Source organism: Pseudophryne corroboree, chromosome 9, assembly GCF_028390025.1.
Source record: "Pseudophryne corroboree isolate aPseCor3 chromosome 9, aPseCor3.hap2, whole genome shotgun sequence".
NCBI classification, from domain to species: Eukaryota; Metazoa; Chordata; class Amphibia; order Anura; family Myobatrachidae; genus Pseudophryne; species Pseudophryne corroboree.
Window position 1 is genome coordinate 185,421,416 of NC_086452.1, and position 20,093 is coordinate 185,441,508.

Consider the following 20,093-nt stretch of genomic DNA (forward strand, 5'->3'; position numbering starts at 1 on the left):
TACCTTAAACCTTAAGTAGCGCTGATAGTATAAAGTACCCGCAGTGTGTACACCTTATCAATATTTATACACCTTATACAGATAAATACACTTTAAAAACCCTTGCAGGAAAGTGAAGACACAACACTGATTTGTAGTTGAAACCACAGGGTTCTAAGGCCACAGTGAATTAATTCCAAAGGGTAAACAGTACAAATCATACACTACAGGCTAACAAGATAAATCTAAACAGAATAATGGCTACAGAGAATGTACATACGTGAGAATGTTCGCAAGCGCAACCCGGCCAGTCCTCCGCTGGTCATACAGATAGCGTTCAGAGTCTTCTGACTGGCCAGGCAACAATGGGCTTTTTATACACAACATGCATACACAATACAATGGTCACTGTAATCTCATTGTCCATTGGACACAGGGATGTGTCTTTACATTACAGAAGAGGTCATAGGTGAATTTGAAAAGGTGGGCTATGTCTTTCTCAACTGCTCTTGTGGGTGGTCTCCTCTGGATTCCCCCCGCATACATAATATACAGTAAATACAGTTTAAACCTATATTCTGCTTCTGCATCTAACTATCCACAGGAACATGCGATCTTCCTCAAACCAACACCAGAATGTTTCCCTTAAAATACCCTACAGCTGGATACCAAACACCACCTTGTAACCTTGTTCTGTCCCCTCCTATCCTGCAAAGGTGAATCCCTTTGTTCTGTTACCATTTTAAACAGCTATTTCTTTCTGATGTGGTGCAGGGGGCTATGTGTACAATGTGCACTATTTGGGTTAAATATGTAATGTTCTAATAACCCTCTACGCACTCACAAACTCTGCCGTAAATACCCATATCACGCGCATGATCGCCGGAGCGATCCTACGCAAATTGCGGATATGTGCACGCACGGAGGACTGAGTGCACGAGCAGCGGGCATGTGCATGGGGTTAGTACAAGGCATATGTATTACAATATTTTTCGACTTTGACACCATAATTTCCACTCATTTCCAGTCTATTCTGAACACCTCACACCTCACAATATTATTTTTAGTCCTAAAATTTGCACCGAGGTCGCTGGATGACTAAGCTAAGCGACCCAAGTGGCCAACATTATCACCTGGCCCATCTAGGAGTGGCACTGCAGTGTCAGACAGGATGGCAGATTATAAAATTTGTTCCCAAACAGCACATGATGCAAAGAAAAAAAGAGGCACAATGAGGTAGCTGTGTGACTAAGCTAAGCGACCCAAGTGGCCAACACAAACACCTGGCCCATCTAGGAGTGGCACTGCAGTGTCAGACAGGATGGCACTTCAAAAAATAGTCCCCAAACAGCACATGATGCAAAGAAAAAAAGAGGTGCACCAAGGTCGCTGGATGGCTAAGCTAAGCAACCCAAGTGGCTGACACAAACACCTGGCCCATCTAGGAGTGGCACTGCAGTGTCAGACAGGATGGCAGATTAAAAAAAATTGTCCCCAAACAGCACGATGCAAAGAAAAAAAGAGGCGCAATGAGGTAGCTGTGTGACTAAGCTAAGCGACCCTAGTGGCCGACACAAACACCTGGCCCATCTAGGAGTGGCACTGCAGTGTCAGACAGGAAGGCACTTAAAAAAATAGTCCCCAAACAGCACATGATGCAGAGAAAAAAAGAGGTGCACCAAGATCGCTGGATGGCTATGCTAAGTGAGCCAAGTGGCCGACACAAACACCCGGCCCATCTAGGAGTGGCACTGCAGTTTTCTAGCGAGAGGATGAGTGCTTCCATCCTCATGTGAAGCTGAACCACTAGCCATGAATATAGGCCAGGCCCTCAGCCGTTCCTTGCCACTTCGTGTTGTAAATGGCACATTGGCAAGTTTACGCTTCTCCTCAGACGATTTTGATTTAGATTTTTGGGTCATTTTACTGAACTTTATTTTTTTTGAGCTTACATGCTCTCTACTATGATATTAGTCATCGGCCTTGGCAGACGACGTTGATGGCTTTTCATCATCTCGGCCATGACTAGTGGCAGCAGCTTCAGCACGAGGTGGAAGTGGATCTTGATCTTTCCCTATTTTACCCTCCACATTTTTGTTCTCCATTTTATAATGTGTGGAATTATATGCCAGTAATATATCAATAGCAATGACCTACTACTAATCATACTGCGCACAAAAACTTAAATGCACCACAGGTATGGATGGATAGTATACTTGACGACACAGAGGTAGGTAGAGCAGTGGCCTACTGTACCATACTGCTATTATATACTGGTGGTCAGCAAATTTATGCACTGTCCTACTACTATATATATACTGCGCACAAAAACTTAAATGCACCACAGGTATGGATGGATAGTATACTTGACGACACAGAGGTAGGTAGAGCAGTGGCCTACTGTACCGTACTGCTATTATATACTGGTGGTCAGCAAAATTATGCACTGTCCTACTACTATATATATACTGCGCACAAAAACTTAAATGCACCACAGGTATGGATGGATAGTATTCTTGACGACACAGAGGTAGGTAGAGCAGTGGCCTACTGTACCGTACTGCTATTATATACTGGTGGTCAGCAAAATTATGCACTGTCCTACTACTATATATATACTGCGCACAAAAACTTAAAAGCACCACAGGTATGGATGGATAGTATACTTGACGACACAGAGGTAGGTAGAGCAGTAGCCTACTGTACCGTACTGCTATATATTATATACTGGTGGTCAGCAAAATTATGCACTGTCCTACTACTATATATATACTGCGCACAAAAACTTAAATGCACCACAGGTATGGATGGATAGTATACTTGACGACACAGAGGTAGGTAGAGCAGTGGCCTACTGTACCGTATTGCTATATATTATATACTGGTGGTCAGCAAAATTATGCACTGTCCTACTACTATATATATACTGCGCACAAAAACTTAAATGCACCACAGATATGGATGGATAGTATACTTGACGACACAGAGGTAGGTAGAGCAGTGGCCTACTGTACCGTATTGCTATTATATACTGGTGGTCAGCAAAATTATGCACTGTCCTACTGCTATATATATACTGCGCACAAAAACTTAAATGCACCACAGGTATGGATGGATAGTATACTTGACGACACAGAGGTAGGTAAAGCAGTGGCCTACTGTACCATACTGCTATTATATACTGGTGGTCAGCAAAGCTATGCACTGTCCTAAAACTATATATATACTGCGCATAAAAACTTAAATGCACCACAGGTATGGATGGATAGTATACTTGACGACACAGAGGTAGGTTGTCACAACTGAGGGCCTGAGCTGACGGGAGGCAGCCTCAGTTGTAGGGGCTGAGATGTACCGGAACCTGGGAGGTTGTATCAGACCCCTGGACATGTAAGTAACATAAATAATAACTGCCCGAAGGCGTGACCACGACAACTTGGATAAAAGTCAATGATGTTTATTATGACAACTCCGCAACACAGCAGCAGTAAAAGAAAACGTAAAAGTCAGCAAAGAATAAATACAGTTCCTGGGTACTACAGGATGGCAGGAGCCACAGGGCACTGGTAGTGTGAGATAGTTCTTATGATCTTCTAGATGGAAAGTCCTTACCAGGCCCGACTGTAGCAATGGAGATAACCCAGGATTGTGCCAGCTGGTGTTCCAGGAAAAGCTGGGTTGCTGAAGATAAAACAGCTGCTGTGGATACTGGCTGGAACCAGACTGTTGTTAGCACGGAGTGGATACTGGCTGGAACCAGTTAAATAATAAATGAACTTGGGAGCGATGAAATATGAACTGAAATGTAGAACTTGAGAGCGGAGAAATAATAATACCGGTGGAGAGTGGTAAAGTGTAGAAAGGACACCGGCCCTTTAAGGGAAGCTGTACTCTGCTGGAAGCTGAGCTGGAAGCAGGTAATGTTGTAGCTGGAAACAGATGAATCCACAATGGATTGGAGAGTCAGGCTACACCGCAGGTGGAATGCTGGTGCGGGTCTCTATGGTGGAAGTCTTGAGACAGGAGCTGGAACCTGGAAGACAATCACAGGAGAGAGACAAACAGGAACTAGGTTTGACAACCAAAGCACTGACGCCTTCCTTGCTCAGGCACAGTGTATTTATACCTGCAGCAAGGAAGGGATTGGCTAGGCAATTATGCAGATTATCAATACGGAGAACAGATTGGTGGAAATGATCAGCTGACAGAATCCAAGATGGCTGCGCCCATGCAGACACTTGGAGGGAAGTTTGGTTTGTAATCCATGTGGTAATGAAAACAGTAATGGCGGCGCCGGCCACCGGAGACAGGAGGCGCCAGGCTGACAGATGCACATCCAACCACGCGGACACAGCGGAGGCCGCGGCTGACGTAATCGCCACTCAGACACTCTGCATGCAGAAGTTCAGGGACGGCGGCGGAGGCCGCGGGAGACGCCATGCCAGGTGTAATATGGCGTTTACTGTGACAGCGTCCCAGAGTGACAGGAAAGGATACAGGAATGTACACATCAGGATAACAGATGGGATCCGGTCCTGGAGCGCTGAGCCAGCCTTAGGAGGCATCTAATGGGTAAGAAATGGCGTCCAGATACCCGGATCGTGACAGCACCCCCCCCTTTAGGAGTGGCCCCAGGACACTTCTTTGGCTTTTGAGGAAACTTGGAATGGAATCTCCGGACCAAGGCAGGAGCATGGACATCAGAAGCATTGGTCCATGAACGTTCCTCAGGACCATAACCCTTCCAGTCAATAAGATATTGTAGTTGACCGTAACGGTGACGTGAGTCCAGGATCTTGGCCACTTCATACTCAACGCCTCGTTGAGTTTGGACTTTCGGAGTTGGAGGAAGTGAGGAATGAAACCGATTCAAGATCAGCGGTTTCAACAGGGAAACATGGAATGTCCTGGGTATTTTTAAGAAGGGAGGCAACTGGAGTCTGTAAGCAACAGGATTGATGACTTGTTCAATCTTGAAAGGACCGATATAGCGAGGTGCAAACTTCATACTGGGAACTCTTAACCTCAAATTCTTCGTGGATAACCATACCCGATCACCCACCTTGAGAGCAGGAACTGCTCGACGCTTCTTATCCGCAAACTTTTTGTACCTGAACGATGCCTTGAGCAGAGCTGATCGTACGCTCTTCCAGATATTGGCAAACTGATGCAAGGTGATATCCACTGCGGGAACAGAAGTTGCTGGAAGCGGTTGGAACTCAGGGACTTTAGGGTGGAATCCAAAGTTAGTGAAGAATGGTGTTGAAGCAGATGAAGAATGATACTGGTTGTTATGACAGAACTCGGCCCAGGGAAGTAATTGAACCCAGTCATCTTGAGAGGAGGACACATAGATGCGGAGGAAGGCCTCCAAGTCCTGATTCACCCTCTCGGTTTGACCATTGGTCTGAGGATGGTAAGCCGTGGAAAACTTTAGCTTGACTTGGAGGACTTGACATAAACTTCGCCAGAATTTGGCTGTGAATTGAACTCCTCGATCTGAGATAATTTCTTCAGGAAGACCGTGGAGTCGGAAGATCTCTTGTATGAATACTTGAGCCAACTTGGAAGCTGACGGAAGACCGGTGAGAGGAATGAAGTGTGCCATCTTGGTGAACCGGTCAACTACCACCCAGATGGTATTGAACTTGTTGCACATGGGTAAGTCTGTAATGAAATCCATCGACAAGTGGGTCCATGGTCGACGGGGAACGGATAGTGGAACCAGTTGCCCCGCAGGCGACTGGCGGGATACTTTATGTTGGGCACACTTTGGGCAAGATGCAATAAACTCCAAGACGTCCTTTTTCAGAGTTGGCCACCAATAGGACCTAGAGATAAACTCCAGGGTTTTTTGGATACCTGTATGTCCGGCAAAACGGGAAGCATGGGCCCAATGCATGAGCTTCTTCCTTAGCATCGGCTTCACAAAACTTTTCCCTGATGGGGGCGTAGAGTCCATCCCTACCGTGGAGAATGCCAACGGATTTATAATAGGATGCTTGTCTGAAGACTCTGACTCATTTTCTTGCTCCCATGAGCGGGAAAGGGCATCGGCCTTGCGATTCTGAGAGCCCGGACAGAACTGGAGTTTAAAGTCGAACCTGGAAAAGAAAAGTGCCCATCTGGCCTGACGAGGGTTGAGACATTGTGCGCCCTTCAGGTATAAAAGGTTCTTGTGGTCTGTAAGTATGGTGATTGAATGAGAAGCTCCCTCCAACAGATACCTCCACTCTTCTAGAGCGAGCTTGATGGCTAGCAACTCCTGGTCGCCAATGGCATAGTTGCGCTCAGCTGGGGAGAACTTCCGGGAGAAGAAACTGCAAGGGTGTAAATGGCCATCTTTAGCCCTCTGAGATAACACTGCTCCTACTCCAACGGAGGAGGCATCCACCTCTAAGATGAAAGGAGAGTCGATGTCAGGCTGTTTCAGAACAGGCGCAGAGATGAACCTTTGTTTTAAAAGATGAAATGCTTGCATGGCTTCTTCAGACCACTTGGACGGGTTAGCACCCTTCTTAGTGAAAGCAGTAATAGGCGCCACAATGGTGGAAAAGTCTCGTATAAACTTTCGGTAATAGTTGGCGAACCCTAAGAACCTCTGGACCCCTTTGAGGGTTAAGGGTACCGGCCAATTTTGGATTGCTTGTAGTTTCTCAGGATCCATCTCTAGTCCGGAACCGGACACAATGTACCCTAGAAACGGAATGGACTTGACTTCAAAGACGCATTTTTCTAATTTGCAATAGAGATGATTGACACGGAGACGGGACAGAACCTCTTTAACCCAAAAACGATGTTCCTCTAAATCGTTGGCAAAAATGAGGATATCGTCTAGATAGACCACGACATGACGGTATAGAATGTCTCTGAAGATCTCATTGACAAAATGCTGGAAGACAGCTGGAGCATTGCTCAATCCGAAGGGCATGACGAGGTACTCATAATGTCCGTCACGGGTGTTAAAGGCGGTCTTCCACTCGTCACCCTCACGGATCCGGATGAGATTGTATGCACCTCTCAAGTCCAGCTTTGTAAAGATGGTAGCTCCGCTAACTCTGTCAAAGAGCTCAGTAATCAGGGGTAAAGGATAACGGTTCTTGATGGTAATGTCGTTCAAACCTCTGTAGTCGATGCACGGCCGCAGACCACCATCTTTCTTTTTTACAAAAAAGAAGCCTGCGCCGGCTGGAGAAGAAGAAGGTCGAATGAACCCCTTTGCTAGGTTCTCTTTAATGTATTCCTCCATAGAATGCGTCTCAGGCAGAGACAACGGATAAGTTCGGCCTCGAGGTGGAACCTTCCCTGGAACGAGATCAATCGGGCAGTCCCATTCTCTATGAGGAGGAAGGATATCAGCAGAAGCTTTACTGAACACATCTGTGAAATCTTGATATGGAGGAGGTGGAACATCAGACGACCTGGGGGAGGAAGAACAGACAGGCAATACTTTAAACAAACATGTCTCAGCACAGGAGGAACCCCATGCCAGGATTTGCGTAGTCGTCCAATCAATTGTAGGATTGTGAAGACGGAGCCATGGAAGGCCCAGGACCACAGGATGTGTGGCTCTTGGAATCACTAAAAAAGAAATAAATTCAGAATGAAGAACTCCCACTCTCAGACGAACTGGTAGAGTCCTTAGGGAAATAACTGCATCAAAAATCTTGCTGCCATCCACGGCAGTTAAGGAGATGGACGAAGGAAGTCTCTCGGTGGGTAGGGACCACCGTTTAACATAGGCTTCGGTAATAAAGTTCCCAGCTGCTCCGGAATCAAGGAGGGCAATGACGTTCCGATAACGTTGAGCAATTTGGAGCGACACTGGGAGATTACAATCATGAGGAGATGGAGAGGAGATCATTACTCCTAGCCGGCCCTCTCCTGGGCGAGCTAGGGTTTGGAGTTTTCCCGGACATTCGGGACAGGCATTGATGGTGTGAGACGGAGCTGCACAGTAAAGACAAAGAGACTTGGAGAGACGTCTTCGGCGCTCAGCAGGAGTTAAACGGGAACGGCCAATTTGCATGGGCTCATCTTTAGTTGGTGACAGTTGGCGAGGAGGAGGAGCAGAAGATTTTGGAGCAGATGATCTTCCACGCTCAATTGCTCTCTCTCTGAAACGTAAATCAACTTTCGTGCAGAGTGAGATTAGCTCATCTAACTTAGAAGGTAAGTCTCTGGTAGCTAACTCATCTTTAATACGCTCAGATAAGCCATGCCAGAATGCAGCATACAGGGCCTCGTCGTTCCATGCCAGTTTGGATGCCAGGATCTGGAACTGTATCAGATATTGTCCTACAGTACGTGACCCCTGGCGTAAACGGAGAATCTCGGATGAAGCTGAGGTTACCCGGCCTGGCTCGTCGAAGATGCGCCTGAATGTTGACACGAAGGCAGTGTAGGAAGATAGCAGGGTGTCGGACCTCTCCCATAACGGTGATGCCCAATCAAGGGCAGAGCCACTGAGAAGAGAAATAATGTAGGCAATTTTTGTACGGTCACTGGGAAAATTGCCAGGTTGTAGCTCAAACTGAATCTCACACTGGTTGAGAAATCCCCTGCAGAATCTTGGAGATCCGTCAAATTTTGCTGGCGTTGGAAGATGAAGACGTGGAGCAGAAATGGGTAAGGTGGGTGGGGTTATAGCTGGAGTCACTGTGGTTGACGCACCAGACGCGCCTGATCCACGGAGAGTTGTCTGAATCCCATCCAGCCGAGTAGAGAGATCCTGGAGACAGCGGATGATGTGGCCCTGTGCAGCCTCCTGATGTTCAAGTCGGGCTGCCAGTTCTTGCATCGGCCTGGCCGCTTGATCCTGATCTCCGGCTGGATTCATTAGGTCAGTGCTTACTGTCACAACTGAGGGCCTGAGCTGACGGGAGGCAGCCTCAGTTGTAGGGGCTGAGATGTACCGGAACCTGGGAGGTTGTATCAGACCCCTGGACATGTAAGTAACATAAATAATAACTGCCCGAAGGCGTGACCACGACAACTTGGATAAAAGTCAATGATGTTTATTATGACAACTCCGCAACACAGCAGCAGTAAAAGAAAACGTAAAAGTCAGCAAAGAATAAATACAGTTCCTGGGTACTACAGGATGGCAGGAGCCACAGGGCACTGGTAGTGTGAGATAGTTCTTATGATCTTCTAGATGGAAAGTCCTTACCAGGCCCGACTGTAGCAATGGAGATAACCCAGGATTGTGCCAGCTGGTGTTCCAGGAAAAGCTGGGTTGCTGAAGATAAAACAGCTGCTGTGGATACTGGCTGGAACCAGACTGTTGTTAGCACGGAGTGGATACTGGCTGGAACCAGTTAAATAATAAATGAACTTGGGAGCGATGAAATATGAACTGAAATGTAGAACTTGAGAGCGGAGAAATAATAATACCGGTGGAGAGTGGTAAAGTGTAGAAAGGACACCGGCCCTTTAAGGGAAGCTGTACTCTGCTGGAAGCTGAGCTGGAAGCAGGTAATGTTGTAGCTGGAAACAGATGAATCCACAATGGATTGGAGAGTCAGGCTACACCGCAGGTGGAATGCTGGTGCGGGTCTCTATGGTGGAAGTCTTGAGACAGGAGCTGGAACCTGGAAGACAATCACAGGAGAGAGACAAACAGGAACTAGGTTTGACAACCAAAGCACTGACGCCTTCCTTGCTCAGGCACAGCTTACTTATACCTGCAGCAAGGAAGGGGTTGGCTAGGCAATTATGCAGATTATCAATACTGAGAACAGATTGGTGGAAATGATCAGCTGACAGAATCCAAGATGGCTGCGCCCATGCAGACACTTGGAGGGAAGTTTGGTTTGTAATCCATGTGGTAATGAAAACAGTAATGGCGGCGCCGGCCACCGGAGACAGGAGGCGCCAGGCTGACAGATGCACATCCAACCACGCGGACACAGCGGAGGCCGCGGCTGACGTAATCGCCACTCAGACACTCTGCATGCAGAAGTTCAGGGACGGCGGCGGAGGCCGCGGGAGACGCCATGCCAGGTGTAATATGGCGTTTACTGTGACAGCGTCCCAGAGTGACAGGAAAGGATACAGGAATGTACACATCAGGATAACAGATGGGATCCGGTCCTGGAGCGCTGAGCCAGCCTTAGGAGGCATCTGATGGGTAAGAAATGGCGTCCAGATACCCGGATCGTGACATAGGTAGAGCAGTGGCCTACTGTACTGTACTGCTATTATATACTGGTGGTCAGCAAAATTATGCACTTTCCTACTACTATATATATACTGCGCACAAAAACTTAAATGCACCACAGGTATGGATGGATAGTATACTTGACGACACAGAGGTAGGTAGAGCAGTAGCTTACTGTACCGTACTACTATATATTATATACTGGTGGTCAGCAAAATTATGCACTGTCCTACTACTATATATATACTGCGCACAAAAACTTAAATGCACCACAGGTATGGATGGATAGTATACTTGACGACACAGAGGTAGGTAGAGCAGTGGCCTACTGTACCGTACTGCTATATATTATATACTGGTGGTCAGCAAAATTATGCACTGTCCTACTACTATATATATACTGCGCACAAAAACTTAAATGCACCACAGGTATGGATGGATAGTATACTTGACGACACAGAGGTAGGTAGAGCAGTGGCCTACTGTACCGTACTGCTATTATATACTGGTGGTCAGCAAAATTATGCACTGTCCTACTACTATATATATACTGCGCACAAAAACTTAAATGCACCACAGGTATGGATGGATAGTATACTTGACGACACAGAGGTAGGTAGAGCAGTGGCCTACTATACCGTACTGCTATTATATTCTGGTGGTCAGCAAAATTATGCACTGTCCTACTACTATATATTTACTGCGCACAAAAACTTAAATGCACCACAGGTATGGATGGATAGTATACTTGACGACACAGAGGTAGGTAGAGCAGTGGCCTACTGTACTGTACTGCTATTATATACTGGTGGTCAGCAAAATTATGCACTGTCCTACTACTATATATATACTGCGCACAAAAACTTAAATGCACCACAGGTATGGATGGATAGTATACTTGACGACACAGAGGTAGGTAGAGCAGTGGCCTACTGTACCGTACTGCTATTATATTCTGGTGGTCAGCAAAATTATGCACTGTCCTACTACTATATATTTACTGCGCACAAAAACTTAAATGCACCACAGGTATGGATGGATAGTATACTTGACGACACAGAGGTAGGTAGAGCAGTGGCCTACTGTACTGTACTGCTATTATATACTGGTGGTCAGCAAAATTATGCACTGTCCTACTACTATATATATATACTGCGCACAAAAACTTAAAAGCACCACAGGTATGGATGGATAGTATACTTGACGACACAGAGGTAGGTAGAGCAGTGGCTTACTGTACCGTACTATTATATATTATATACTGGCGGTCAGCAAAATTATGCACTGTCCTACTACTATATATATACTGCGCACAAAAACTTAAATGCACCACAGGTATGGATGGATAGTATACTTGACGACACAGAGGTAGGTAGAGCAGTGGCCTACTGTACCGTACTGCTATATATTATATACGGGTGGTCAGCAAAATTATGCACTGTCCTACTACTATATATATACTGCGCACAAAAACTTAAATGCACCACAGGTCTGGATGTATAGTATACTTGACGACGCAGAGGTAGGTAGAGCAGTGGCCTACTGTACCGTACAGATATTTTATACTGGTGGTCAGCAAAATTATGCACTGTCCTACTACTATATATATACTGCGCACAAAAACTTAAATGCACCACAGGTATGGATGGATAGTATACTTGACGACACAGAGGTAGGTAGAGTAGTGGCCTATTGTACCGTACTGCTATTATATACTGGTGGTCAGCAAAATTATGCACTGTCCTACTACTATATATATACTGCGCACAAAAACTTAAATGCACCACAGGTATGGATGGATAGTATACTTGACGACACAGAGGTAGGTAGAGCAGTGGCCTACTGTACTGTACTGCTATTATATACTGGTGGTCAGCAAAATTATGCACTGTCCTACTACTATATATATACTGCGCACAAAAACTTAAATGCACCACAGGTATGGATGGATAGTATACTTGACGACACAGAGGTAGGTAGAGCAGTGGCCTACTGTACCGTACTGCTATTATATACTTGTGGTCAGCATAATTATGCACTGTCCTACTACTATATATATACTGCGCACAAAAGCTTAAAAGCACCACAGGTATGGATGGATAGTATACTTGACGACACAGAGGTAGGTAGAGCAGTGGCCTACTGTACCGTACTACTATATATTATATACTGGTGGTCAGCAAAATTATGCACTGTCCTACTACTATATAAATACTGCGCACAAAAACTTAAATGCACCACAGGTATGGATGGATAGTATACTTGACGACACAGAGGTAGGTAGAGCAGTGGCCTACTGTACCGTACTGCTATATATTATATACTGGTGGTCAGCAAATTATGCACTGTCCTACTACTATATATATAATGCGCACAAAAACTTAAATGCACCACAGGTCTAGATGTATAGTATACTTGACGACACAGAGGTAGGTAGAGCAGTGGCCTACTGTACCGTACTGATATTATATACTGGTGGTCAGCAAAATTATGCACTGTCCTACTACTATATATATACTGCGCACAAAAACTTAAATGCACCACAGGTATGGATGGATAGTATACTTGAAAACACAGAGGTAGGTAGAGTAGTGGCCTATTGTACCGTACTGCTATTATATACTGGTGGTTAGTAAACTTATGCACTGTCCTACTACTATATATATACTGCACACAAAAACTAAAATGCACCACAGGTATGGATGGATAGTATACTTGACGACACAGAGGTAGGTAGAGCAGTGGCCTACTGTACCGTACTGCTATTATATACTGGTTGTAGTGATGAGCGGGTTCGTTTTCTCGGAAACCAAACCCCCCCGAACTCACCCATTTTACACGGGTCAGAGGCATACTCGGATTCTCCCGTATGGCTCGGGTAACCCGAGCGCGCCCGAACGTCATCATCCCGCTGTCGGATTGTCGCGAGATTCGGATTCGATATAAGCAGCCGCGCGTCGCCGCCATTTTCACTCGTGCATTGGAAATGTTAGGGAGAGGACGTGGCTGGCGTCCTCTCCGTTATTGTTGAACTTGATTGTGCACTATTGCTTAATTGTGGGGAGGGCTGGGGAGCAGCTGTATAATATAGGAGGAGTACAGTGCAGAGTTTTGCTGATCAGTGACCACCAGTTATCCGTTCTCTGCCTGAAAAAAACGCTCCATATCTGTGCTCAGTGTGCTGCATATATCTGTGCTCACACTGCTTAATTGTGGGGACTGGGGAGCAGCTGTATTATTTAGCAGGAGTACAGTGCAGAGTTTTGCTGACAGTGACCACCAGTATACGTTGTCTGCCTGAAAAACACTCCATATCTGTGCTCAGTGTGCTGCTTTATTGTGGGGACTGGGGACCATCAGTATAATATTATATAAGAGGAGTACAGTGCAGAGTTTTGCTGACCAGTGACCACCAGTATATAATATATAGCATTACGGTACAGTAGGCCACTGCTGTACCTACCTCTGTGTCGTCATTAAGTATACTATCCATCTAGATTCTATACCTGTGGTGCATTTCAGTTGTGCAGTTTGCTGACACAGTGACCACCAGTATATATAGCAGTACGGTACGGAAGGCCACTGCTGTACCTACCTCTGTGTCGTCATTAAGTATACTATCCATCTACATTCTATACCTGTGGTGCATTTTAGTTTTGTAGTTTGCTGACATAGTGACCACCAGTATACTATATATAGCAGTACGGTACGGAAGGCCACCGCTGTACCTACCTCTGTGTCGTCATTAAGTATACTATCCATCTACAATCTATTCCTGTTGTGCATTTTAGTTTTGCAGTTTGCTGACACAGTGACCACCAGTATTCTATATATAGCAGTACGGAAGGCCACTGCTGTACCTACCTCTGTGTCGTCATTAAGTATACTATCCATCTACATTCTATACCTGTGGTGCATTTTAGTTTTGCAGTTTGCTGACACAGTGACCACCAGTATACTATATATAGCAGTACGGTACGGAAGGCCACTGCTGTACCTACCTCTGTGTCGTCATTAAGTATACTATCCATCTACATTCTATACCTGTGGTGCATTTTAGTTTTGCAGTTTGCTGACACAGTGACCACCAGTATACTATATATAGCAGTACGGAAGGCCACTGCTGTACCTACCTCTGTGTCGTCATTAAGTATACTATCCATCTACATTCTATACCTGTGGTGCATTTTAGTTTTGCAGTTTGCTGACACAGTGACCACCAGTATACTATATATAGCAGTACGGTATGGAAGACCACTGCTGTACCTACCTCTGTGTCGTCATTAAGTATACTATCCATCTACATTCTATACCTGTGGTGCATTTTAGTTTTGCAGATTGCTGACAGTGACCACCAGTATATATAGCAGAACGGTACGGAAGGCCACTGCTGTACCTACCTCTGTGTCGTCAAGTATACTATCCATCCATACCTGTGGTGCATTTCAGTTGTGCGCAGTATATATAGTAGTAGGCCATTGCTATTGATAGTTACTGGCATATAATTCCACACATTAAAAAATGGAGAACATAAATGTGGAGGTTAAAATAGGGAAAGATCAAGATCCACTTCCACCTCGTGCTGAAGCTGCTGCCACTAGTCATGGCCGAGACGATGAAATGCCATCAACGTCGTCTGCCAAGGCCGATGACCAATGTCATAGTAGAGAGCATGTAAAATCCAAAAAACAAAAGTTCAGTAAAATGACCCAAAAATCAAAATTAAAAGCGTCTGAGGAGAAGCGTAAACTTGCCAATATGCCATTTACGACACGGAGTGGCAAGGAACGGCTGAGGCCCTGGCCTATGTTCATGGCTAGTGGTTCAGCTTCACATGAGGATGGAAGCACTCATCCTCTCGCTAGAAAAATGAAAAGACTTAAGCTGGCAAAAGCACAGCAAAGAACTGTGCGTTCTTCTAAATCACAAATCCCCAAGGAGAGTCCAATTGTGTCGGTTGCGATGCCTGACCTTCCCAACACTGGACGGGAAGAGCTTGCGCCTTCCACCATTTGCACGCCCCCTGCAAGTGCTGGAAGGAGCACCCGCAGTCCAGTTCCTGATAGTCAAATTGAAGATGTCACTGATGAAGTACACCAGGATGAGGATATGGGTGTTGCTGGCACTGGGGAGGAAATTGACAAGGAGGATTCTGATGGTGAGGTGGTTTGTTTAAGTCAGGCACCCGGGGAGACACCTGTTGTCCGTGGGACGAATATGGCCATTAACATGCCTGGTCAAAATACAAAAAAAATCATCTCTACGGTGTGGAATTATTTCAACACAAATGCGGACAACAGGTGTCAAGCCGTGTGTTGCCTTTGTCAAGCTGTAATAAGTAGGGGTAAGGACGTTATCCACCTCGGAACATCCTCCCTTATACGTCACCTGCAGCGCATTCATCATAAGTCAGTGACAAGTTCAAAAACTTTGGGTGACAGCGGAAGCAGTCCACTGACCACTAAATCCCTTCCTCTTGTAACCAAGCTCCTACAAACCACACCACCAACTCCCTCAGTGTCAATTTCCTCCTTACCCAGGAAAGCCAATAGTCCTGCAGGCCATGTCACTGGCAAGTCTGACGAGTCCTCTTCTGCCTGGGATTCCTCTGATGCATCCTTGAGTGTAACGCCTACTGCTGCTGGCGCTGCTGTTGTAGCTGCTGGGAGTCGATCGTCATCCCAGAGGGGAAGTCGGAAAACCACTTGTACTACTTCCAGTCAGCAATTGACTGTCCAACAGTCCTTTGCGAGGAAGATGAAATATCACAGCAGTCATCCTGCTGCAAAGCAGATAACTCAGGCCTTGGCAGCCTGGGAGGTGAGAAACGTGGTTCCGGTATCCACTGTTAATTCAGAGCCAACTAGAGACTTGATTGAGGTACTGTGTCCCCGGTACCAAATACCATCTAGGTTCCATTTCTCTAGGCAGGCGATACTGAAAATGTACACAGACCTCAGAAAAAGACTCACCAGTGTCCTAAAAAATGCAGTTGTACCCAATGTCCACTTAACCACGGACATGTGGACAAGTGGAGCAGGGCAGACTCAGGACTATATGACTGTGACAGCCCACTGGGTAGATGTATTGCCTCCCGCAGCAAGAACAGCAGCGGCGGCACCAGTAGCAGCATCTCGCAAATGCCAACTCGTTCCTAGGCAGGCTACGCTTTGTATCACCGCTTTCCAGAAGAGGCACACAGCTGACAACCTCTTACGGAAACTGAGGAAGATCATCGCAGAATGGCTTACCCCAATTGGACTCTCCTGGGGATTTGTGACATCGGACAAAGCCAGCAATATTGTGCGTGCATTACATCTGGGCAAATTCCATCACGTCCCATGTTTTGCACATACATTGAATTTGGTGGTGCAGAATTATTTAAAAAACGACAGGGGCGTGCAAGAGATGCTGTCGGTGGCCCGAAGAATTGCGGGCCACTTTCGGCATTCAGCCACCGCATACAGAAGACTGGAGCACCACCAAACATTCCTGAACCTGCCCTGCGATCATCTGAAGCAAGAGGTGGTAACGAGATGGAATTCAACCCTCTATATGCTTCAGAGGATGGAGGAGCAGCAAAAGGCCATTCAAGCCTATACATCTGCCCACGATATAGGCAAAGGAGGGGGAATGCACCTGACTCAAGCGCAGTGGAGAATGATTTCAACGTTGTGCAAGGTTCTGCAACCCTTTGAACTTGCCACACGTGAAGTCAGTTCAGACACTGCCAGCCTGAGTCAGGTCATTCCCCTCATCAGGCTTTTGCAGAAGAAGCTGGAGACATTGAAGGAGGAGCTAAAACAGAGCGATTCCACTAGGCATGTGGGACTTGTGGATAGAGCCCTTAATTCGCTTAACCAGGATTCACGGGTGGTCAATCTGTTGAAATCAGAGCACTACAATTTGGCCACTGTGCTCGATCCTAGATTTAAAACATACGTTGTATCTCTCTTTCTGCAGAGGTTCAAAGACCTGCTGGTGAGAAAATTGTCAAGTCAAGCGGAACGTGACCCGTCAACATCTCCTCCTTCACATTCTCCTGCAACTGGGGGTGCGAGGAAATGGCTAAGAATTCCGAGCCCACCCGCTGGCGGTGATGCAGGGCAGTCTGGAGCGAGTGCTGACATCTGGTCCGGACTGAAGGACCTGCCAACGATTACTGACATGTCGTCTACTGTCACTTCATATGATTCTCTCACCATTGAAAGAATGGTGGAGGATTATATGAGTGACCGCATCCAAGTAGGCACGTCAGACAGTCCGTACGTATACTGGCAGGAAAAAGAGGCAATTTGGAGGCCCTTGCACAAACTGGCTTTATTCTACCTAAGTTGCCCTCCCTCCAGTGTGTACTCCGAAAGAGTGTTTAGTGCAGCCGCTCACCTTGTCAGCAATCGGCGTATGAGGTTACTTTCAGAAAATGTGGAGAAGATGATGTTCATCAAAATGAATTAAAATCAATTAATCCGTGGAGACATTCACCAGCAGCAATTGCCTCCACAAAGTACACAGGGACCTGAGATGGTGGATTCCAGTGGGGACGAATTAATAATCTGTGAGGAGGGGAATGTTCACAGTGAAAGGGGTGAGGAATCGGAGGATGATGATGAGGTGGACATCTTGCCTCTGTAGAGCCAGTTTGTGCAAGGAGAGATTGATTGCTTCTTTTTTTGGTGGGGGCCCAAACCAACCAGTCATTTCAGTCACAGTCGTGTGGCAGACCCTGTCGCTGAAATGATGGGTTCGTTAAAGTGTGCATGTCCTGTTTATACAACATAAGGGTGGGTTGGAGGTCCCAAGGACAATTCCATCTTGCACCTCTTTTTTCTTTAATTTTTCTTTGCATCATGTGCTGTTTGGGGACAATTTTTTTGAAGTGCCATCCTGCCTGACACTGCAGTGCCACTCCTAGATGGGCCAGGTGTTTGTGTCGGCCACTTGTGTCGCTTAGCTTAGTCACACAGCGACCATGGTGCGCCTCTTTTTTTCTTTGCATCATGTGCTGTTTGGGGACTATTTTTTTGAAGTGCCATCCTGCCTGACACTGCAGTGCCACTCCTAGATGGGCCAGGTGTTTGTGTCGGCCACTTGTGTCGCTTAGCTTAGTCACACAGCGACCTTGGTGCGCCTCTTTTTTTCTTTGCATCATGTGCTGTTTGGGGACTATGTTTTTGAAGTGCCATCCTGCCTGACACTGCAGTGCCACTCCTAGATGGGCCAGGTGTTTGTGTCGGCTACTTGTGTCGCTTAGCTTAGTCACACAGCGACCTTGGTGCGCCTCTTTTTTTCTTTGCATCATGTGCTGTTTGGGGACTATTTTTTTGAAGTGCCATCCTGCCTGACACTGCAGTGCCACTCCTAGATGGGCCAGGTATTTGTGTCGGCCACTTGTGTCGCTTAGCTTAGCCATCCAGCGACCTTGGTGCAAATTTTAGGACTAAAAATAATATTGTGAGGTGTGAGGTGTTCAGAATAGACTGGAAATGAGTGGAAATTATGGTTATTGAGGTTAATAAAACTATGGGATCAAAATGACCCCCAAATTCTATGATTTAAGCTGTTTTTTAGGGTTTTTTGTAAAAAAACACCCGAATCCAAAACACACCCGAATCCGACAAAAAATTTTCGGTGAGGTTTTGCCAAAACGCGTCCGAATCCAAAACACGGCTGCGGAACCGAATCCAAAACCAAAACACAAAACCCGAAAAATGTCCGGTGCACATCACTAACTGGTTGTCAGCAAAATTATGCACTGTCCTACTACTATATATATACTGTGCACAAAAACTTAAAAGCACCACAGGTATGGATGGATAGTATACTTGATGACACAGAGGTAGGTAGAGCAGTGGCTTACTGTACCGAACTACTATATATTATATACTAGGTGCTTCATCGCGCCCTACGGGCGCTCTTCACATCATCGCAAGGGGCTACGCCCTCTTAACCCTTGCATGCGTTTCTGGGGTTCAATATTTGTATTATATGGAGTATTACCTGCATTCCTTTGTTAGTGGTTAAATATTGCACAATGAAAGTGCGTGCGATGGTGAAGGAGGCGCAGTCCCTTGCGACGGCGTGAACAGCACCTGCAGGGCATGATGTACAGAATGTAGCGGGTGCAGGGGGGGGGACTGTGGATGGGGGAGGGTGTCTGTAGATGCTGCAGGTGGAGGGGGGGCAGAAGCGGGAGGGGCCCTGATGGGGAAGGGTCGGGAGGTGCTGCGGATGGGGGAGTGGCAGAGGAGTGGGGGCTGCAGATGGGTGAGGGATCCAGAGGCACTGTAGGTGGGGGAGGGGCAGGGGTGCCATGGGTGGGAGAGGGGCAGGTGCGGGGATGTTGCGGATGGGTGAAGGGTTCCAGAGGTGCTGTGGGATGGGAAGGGGCGGGGGTACCGGGGGTGGGGTAGGGGGTCTGGAGGCACCATGGGTGGGGGAGTGGCAGGTACAGGTGGTGCGGCGGATGGGGAAGGGGGTCTCGAGGTGCTGCAGGTGGTGGAGGAGCAGGTGTGGGGGTGCCGTGGGTGGGGGAGGGGTGGGTGAGGGGGGGACCACGGATTGAGGAGGGTGTCTGCAGATGCTGCGGGTGGAGGGGGGGCAGGTGTGGGGGGAGACATATATGGGGGGTGGATGGTGGAGGGGGCCTGGAGGTGCTGTGGGTGGTGGAGGGGCGGGGGAGTGGGAGCCACGGGTAATGTAGGGGGTCTGGAGGCACAGCGTGTGGGGGAGGGGTGGAGTGCCGCATGTGGAGGAGGGGAAGGTACGGAGGTGTGGTGCATTGGGGAGGGGTCTGGAGGCGCTGCGGGTACTGTACCTGCCAAAAAGGTAGTTGGAGGGTATGCAGTAACAGGGCCAGGACAGGGGTGACAGGGTCAGAACAGGGGTGACAGGGCCAGGACAGGGGTGACAGTGCCAGGTGAGGAGTGACAGGGTCAGAACAGGGGTGATG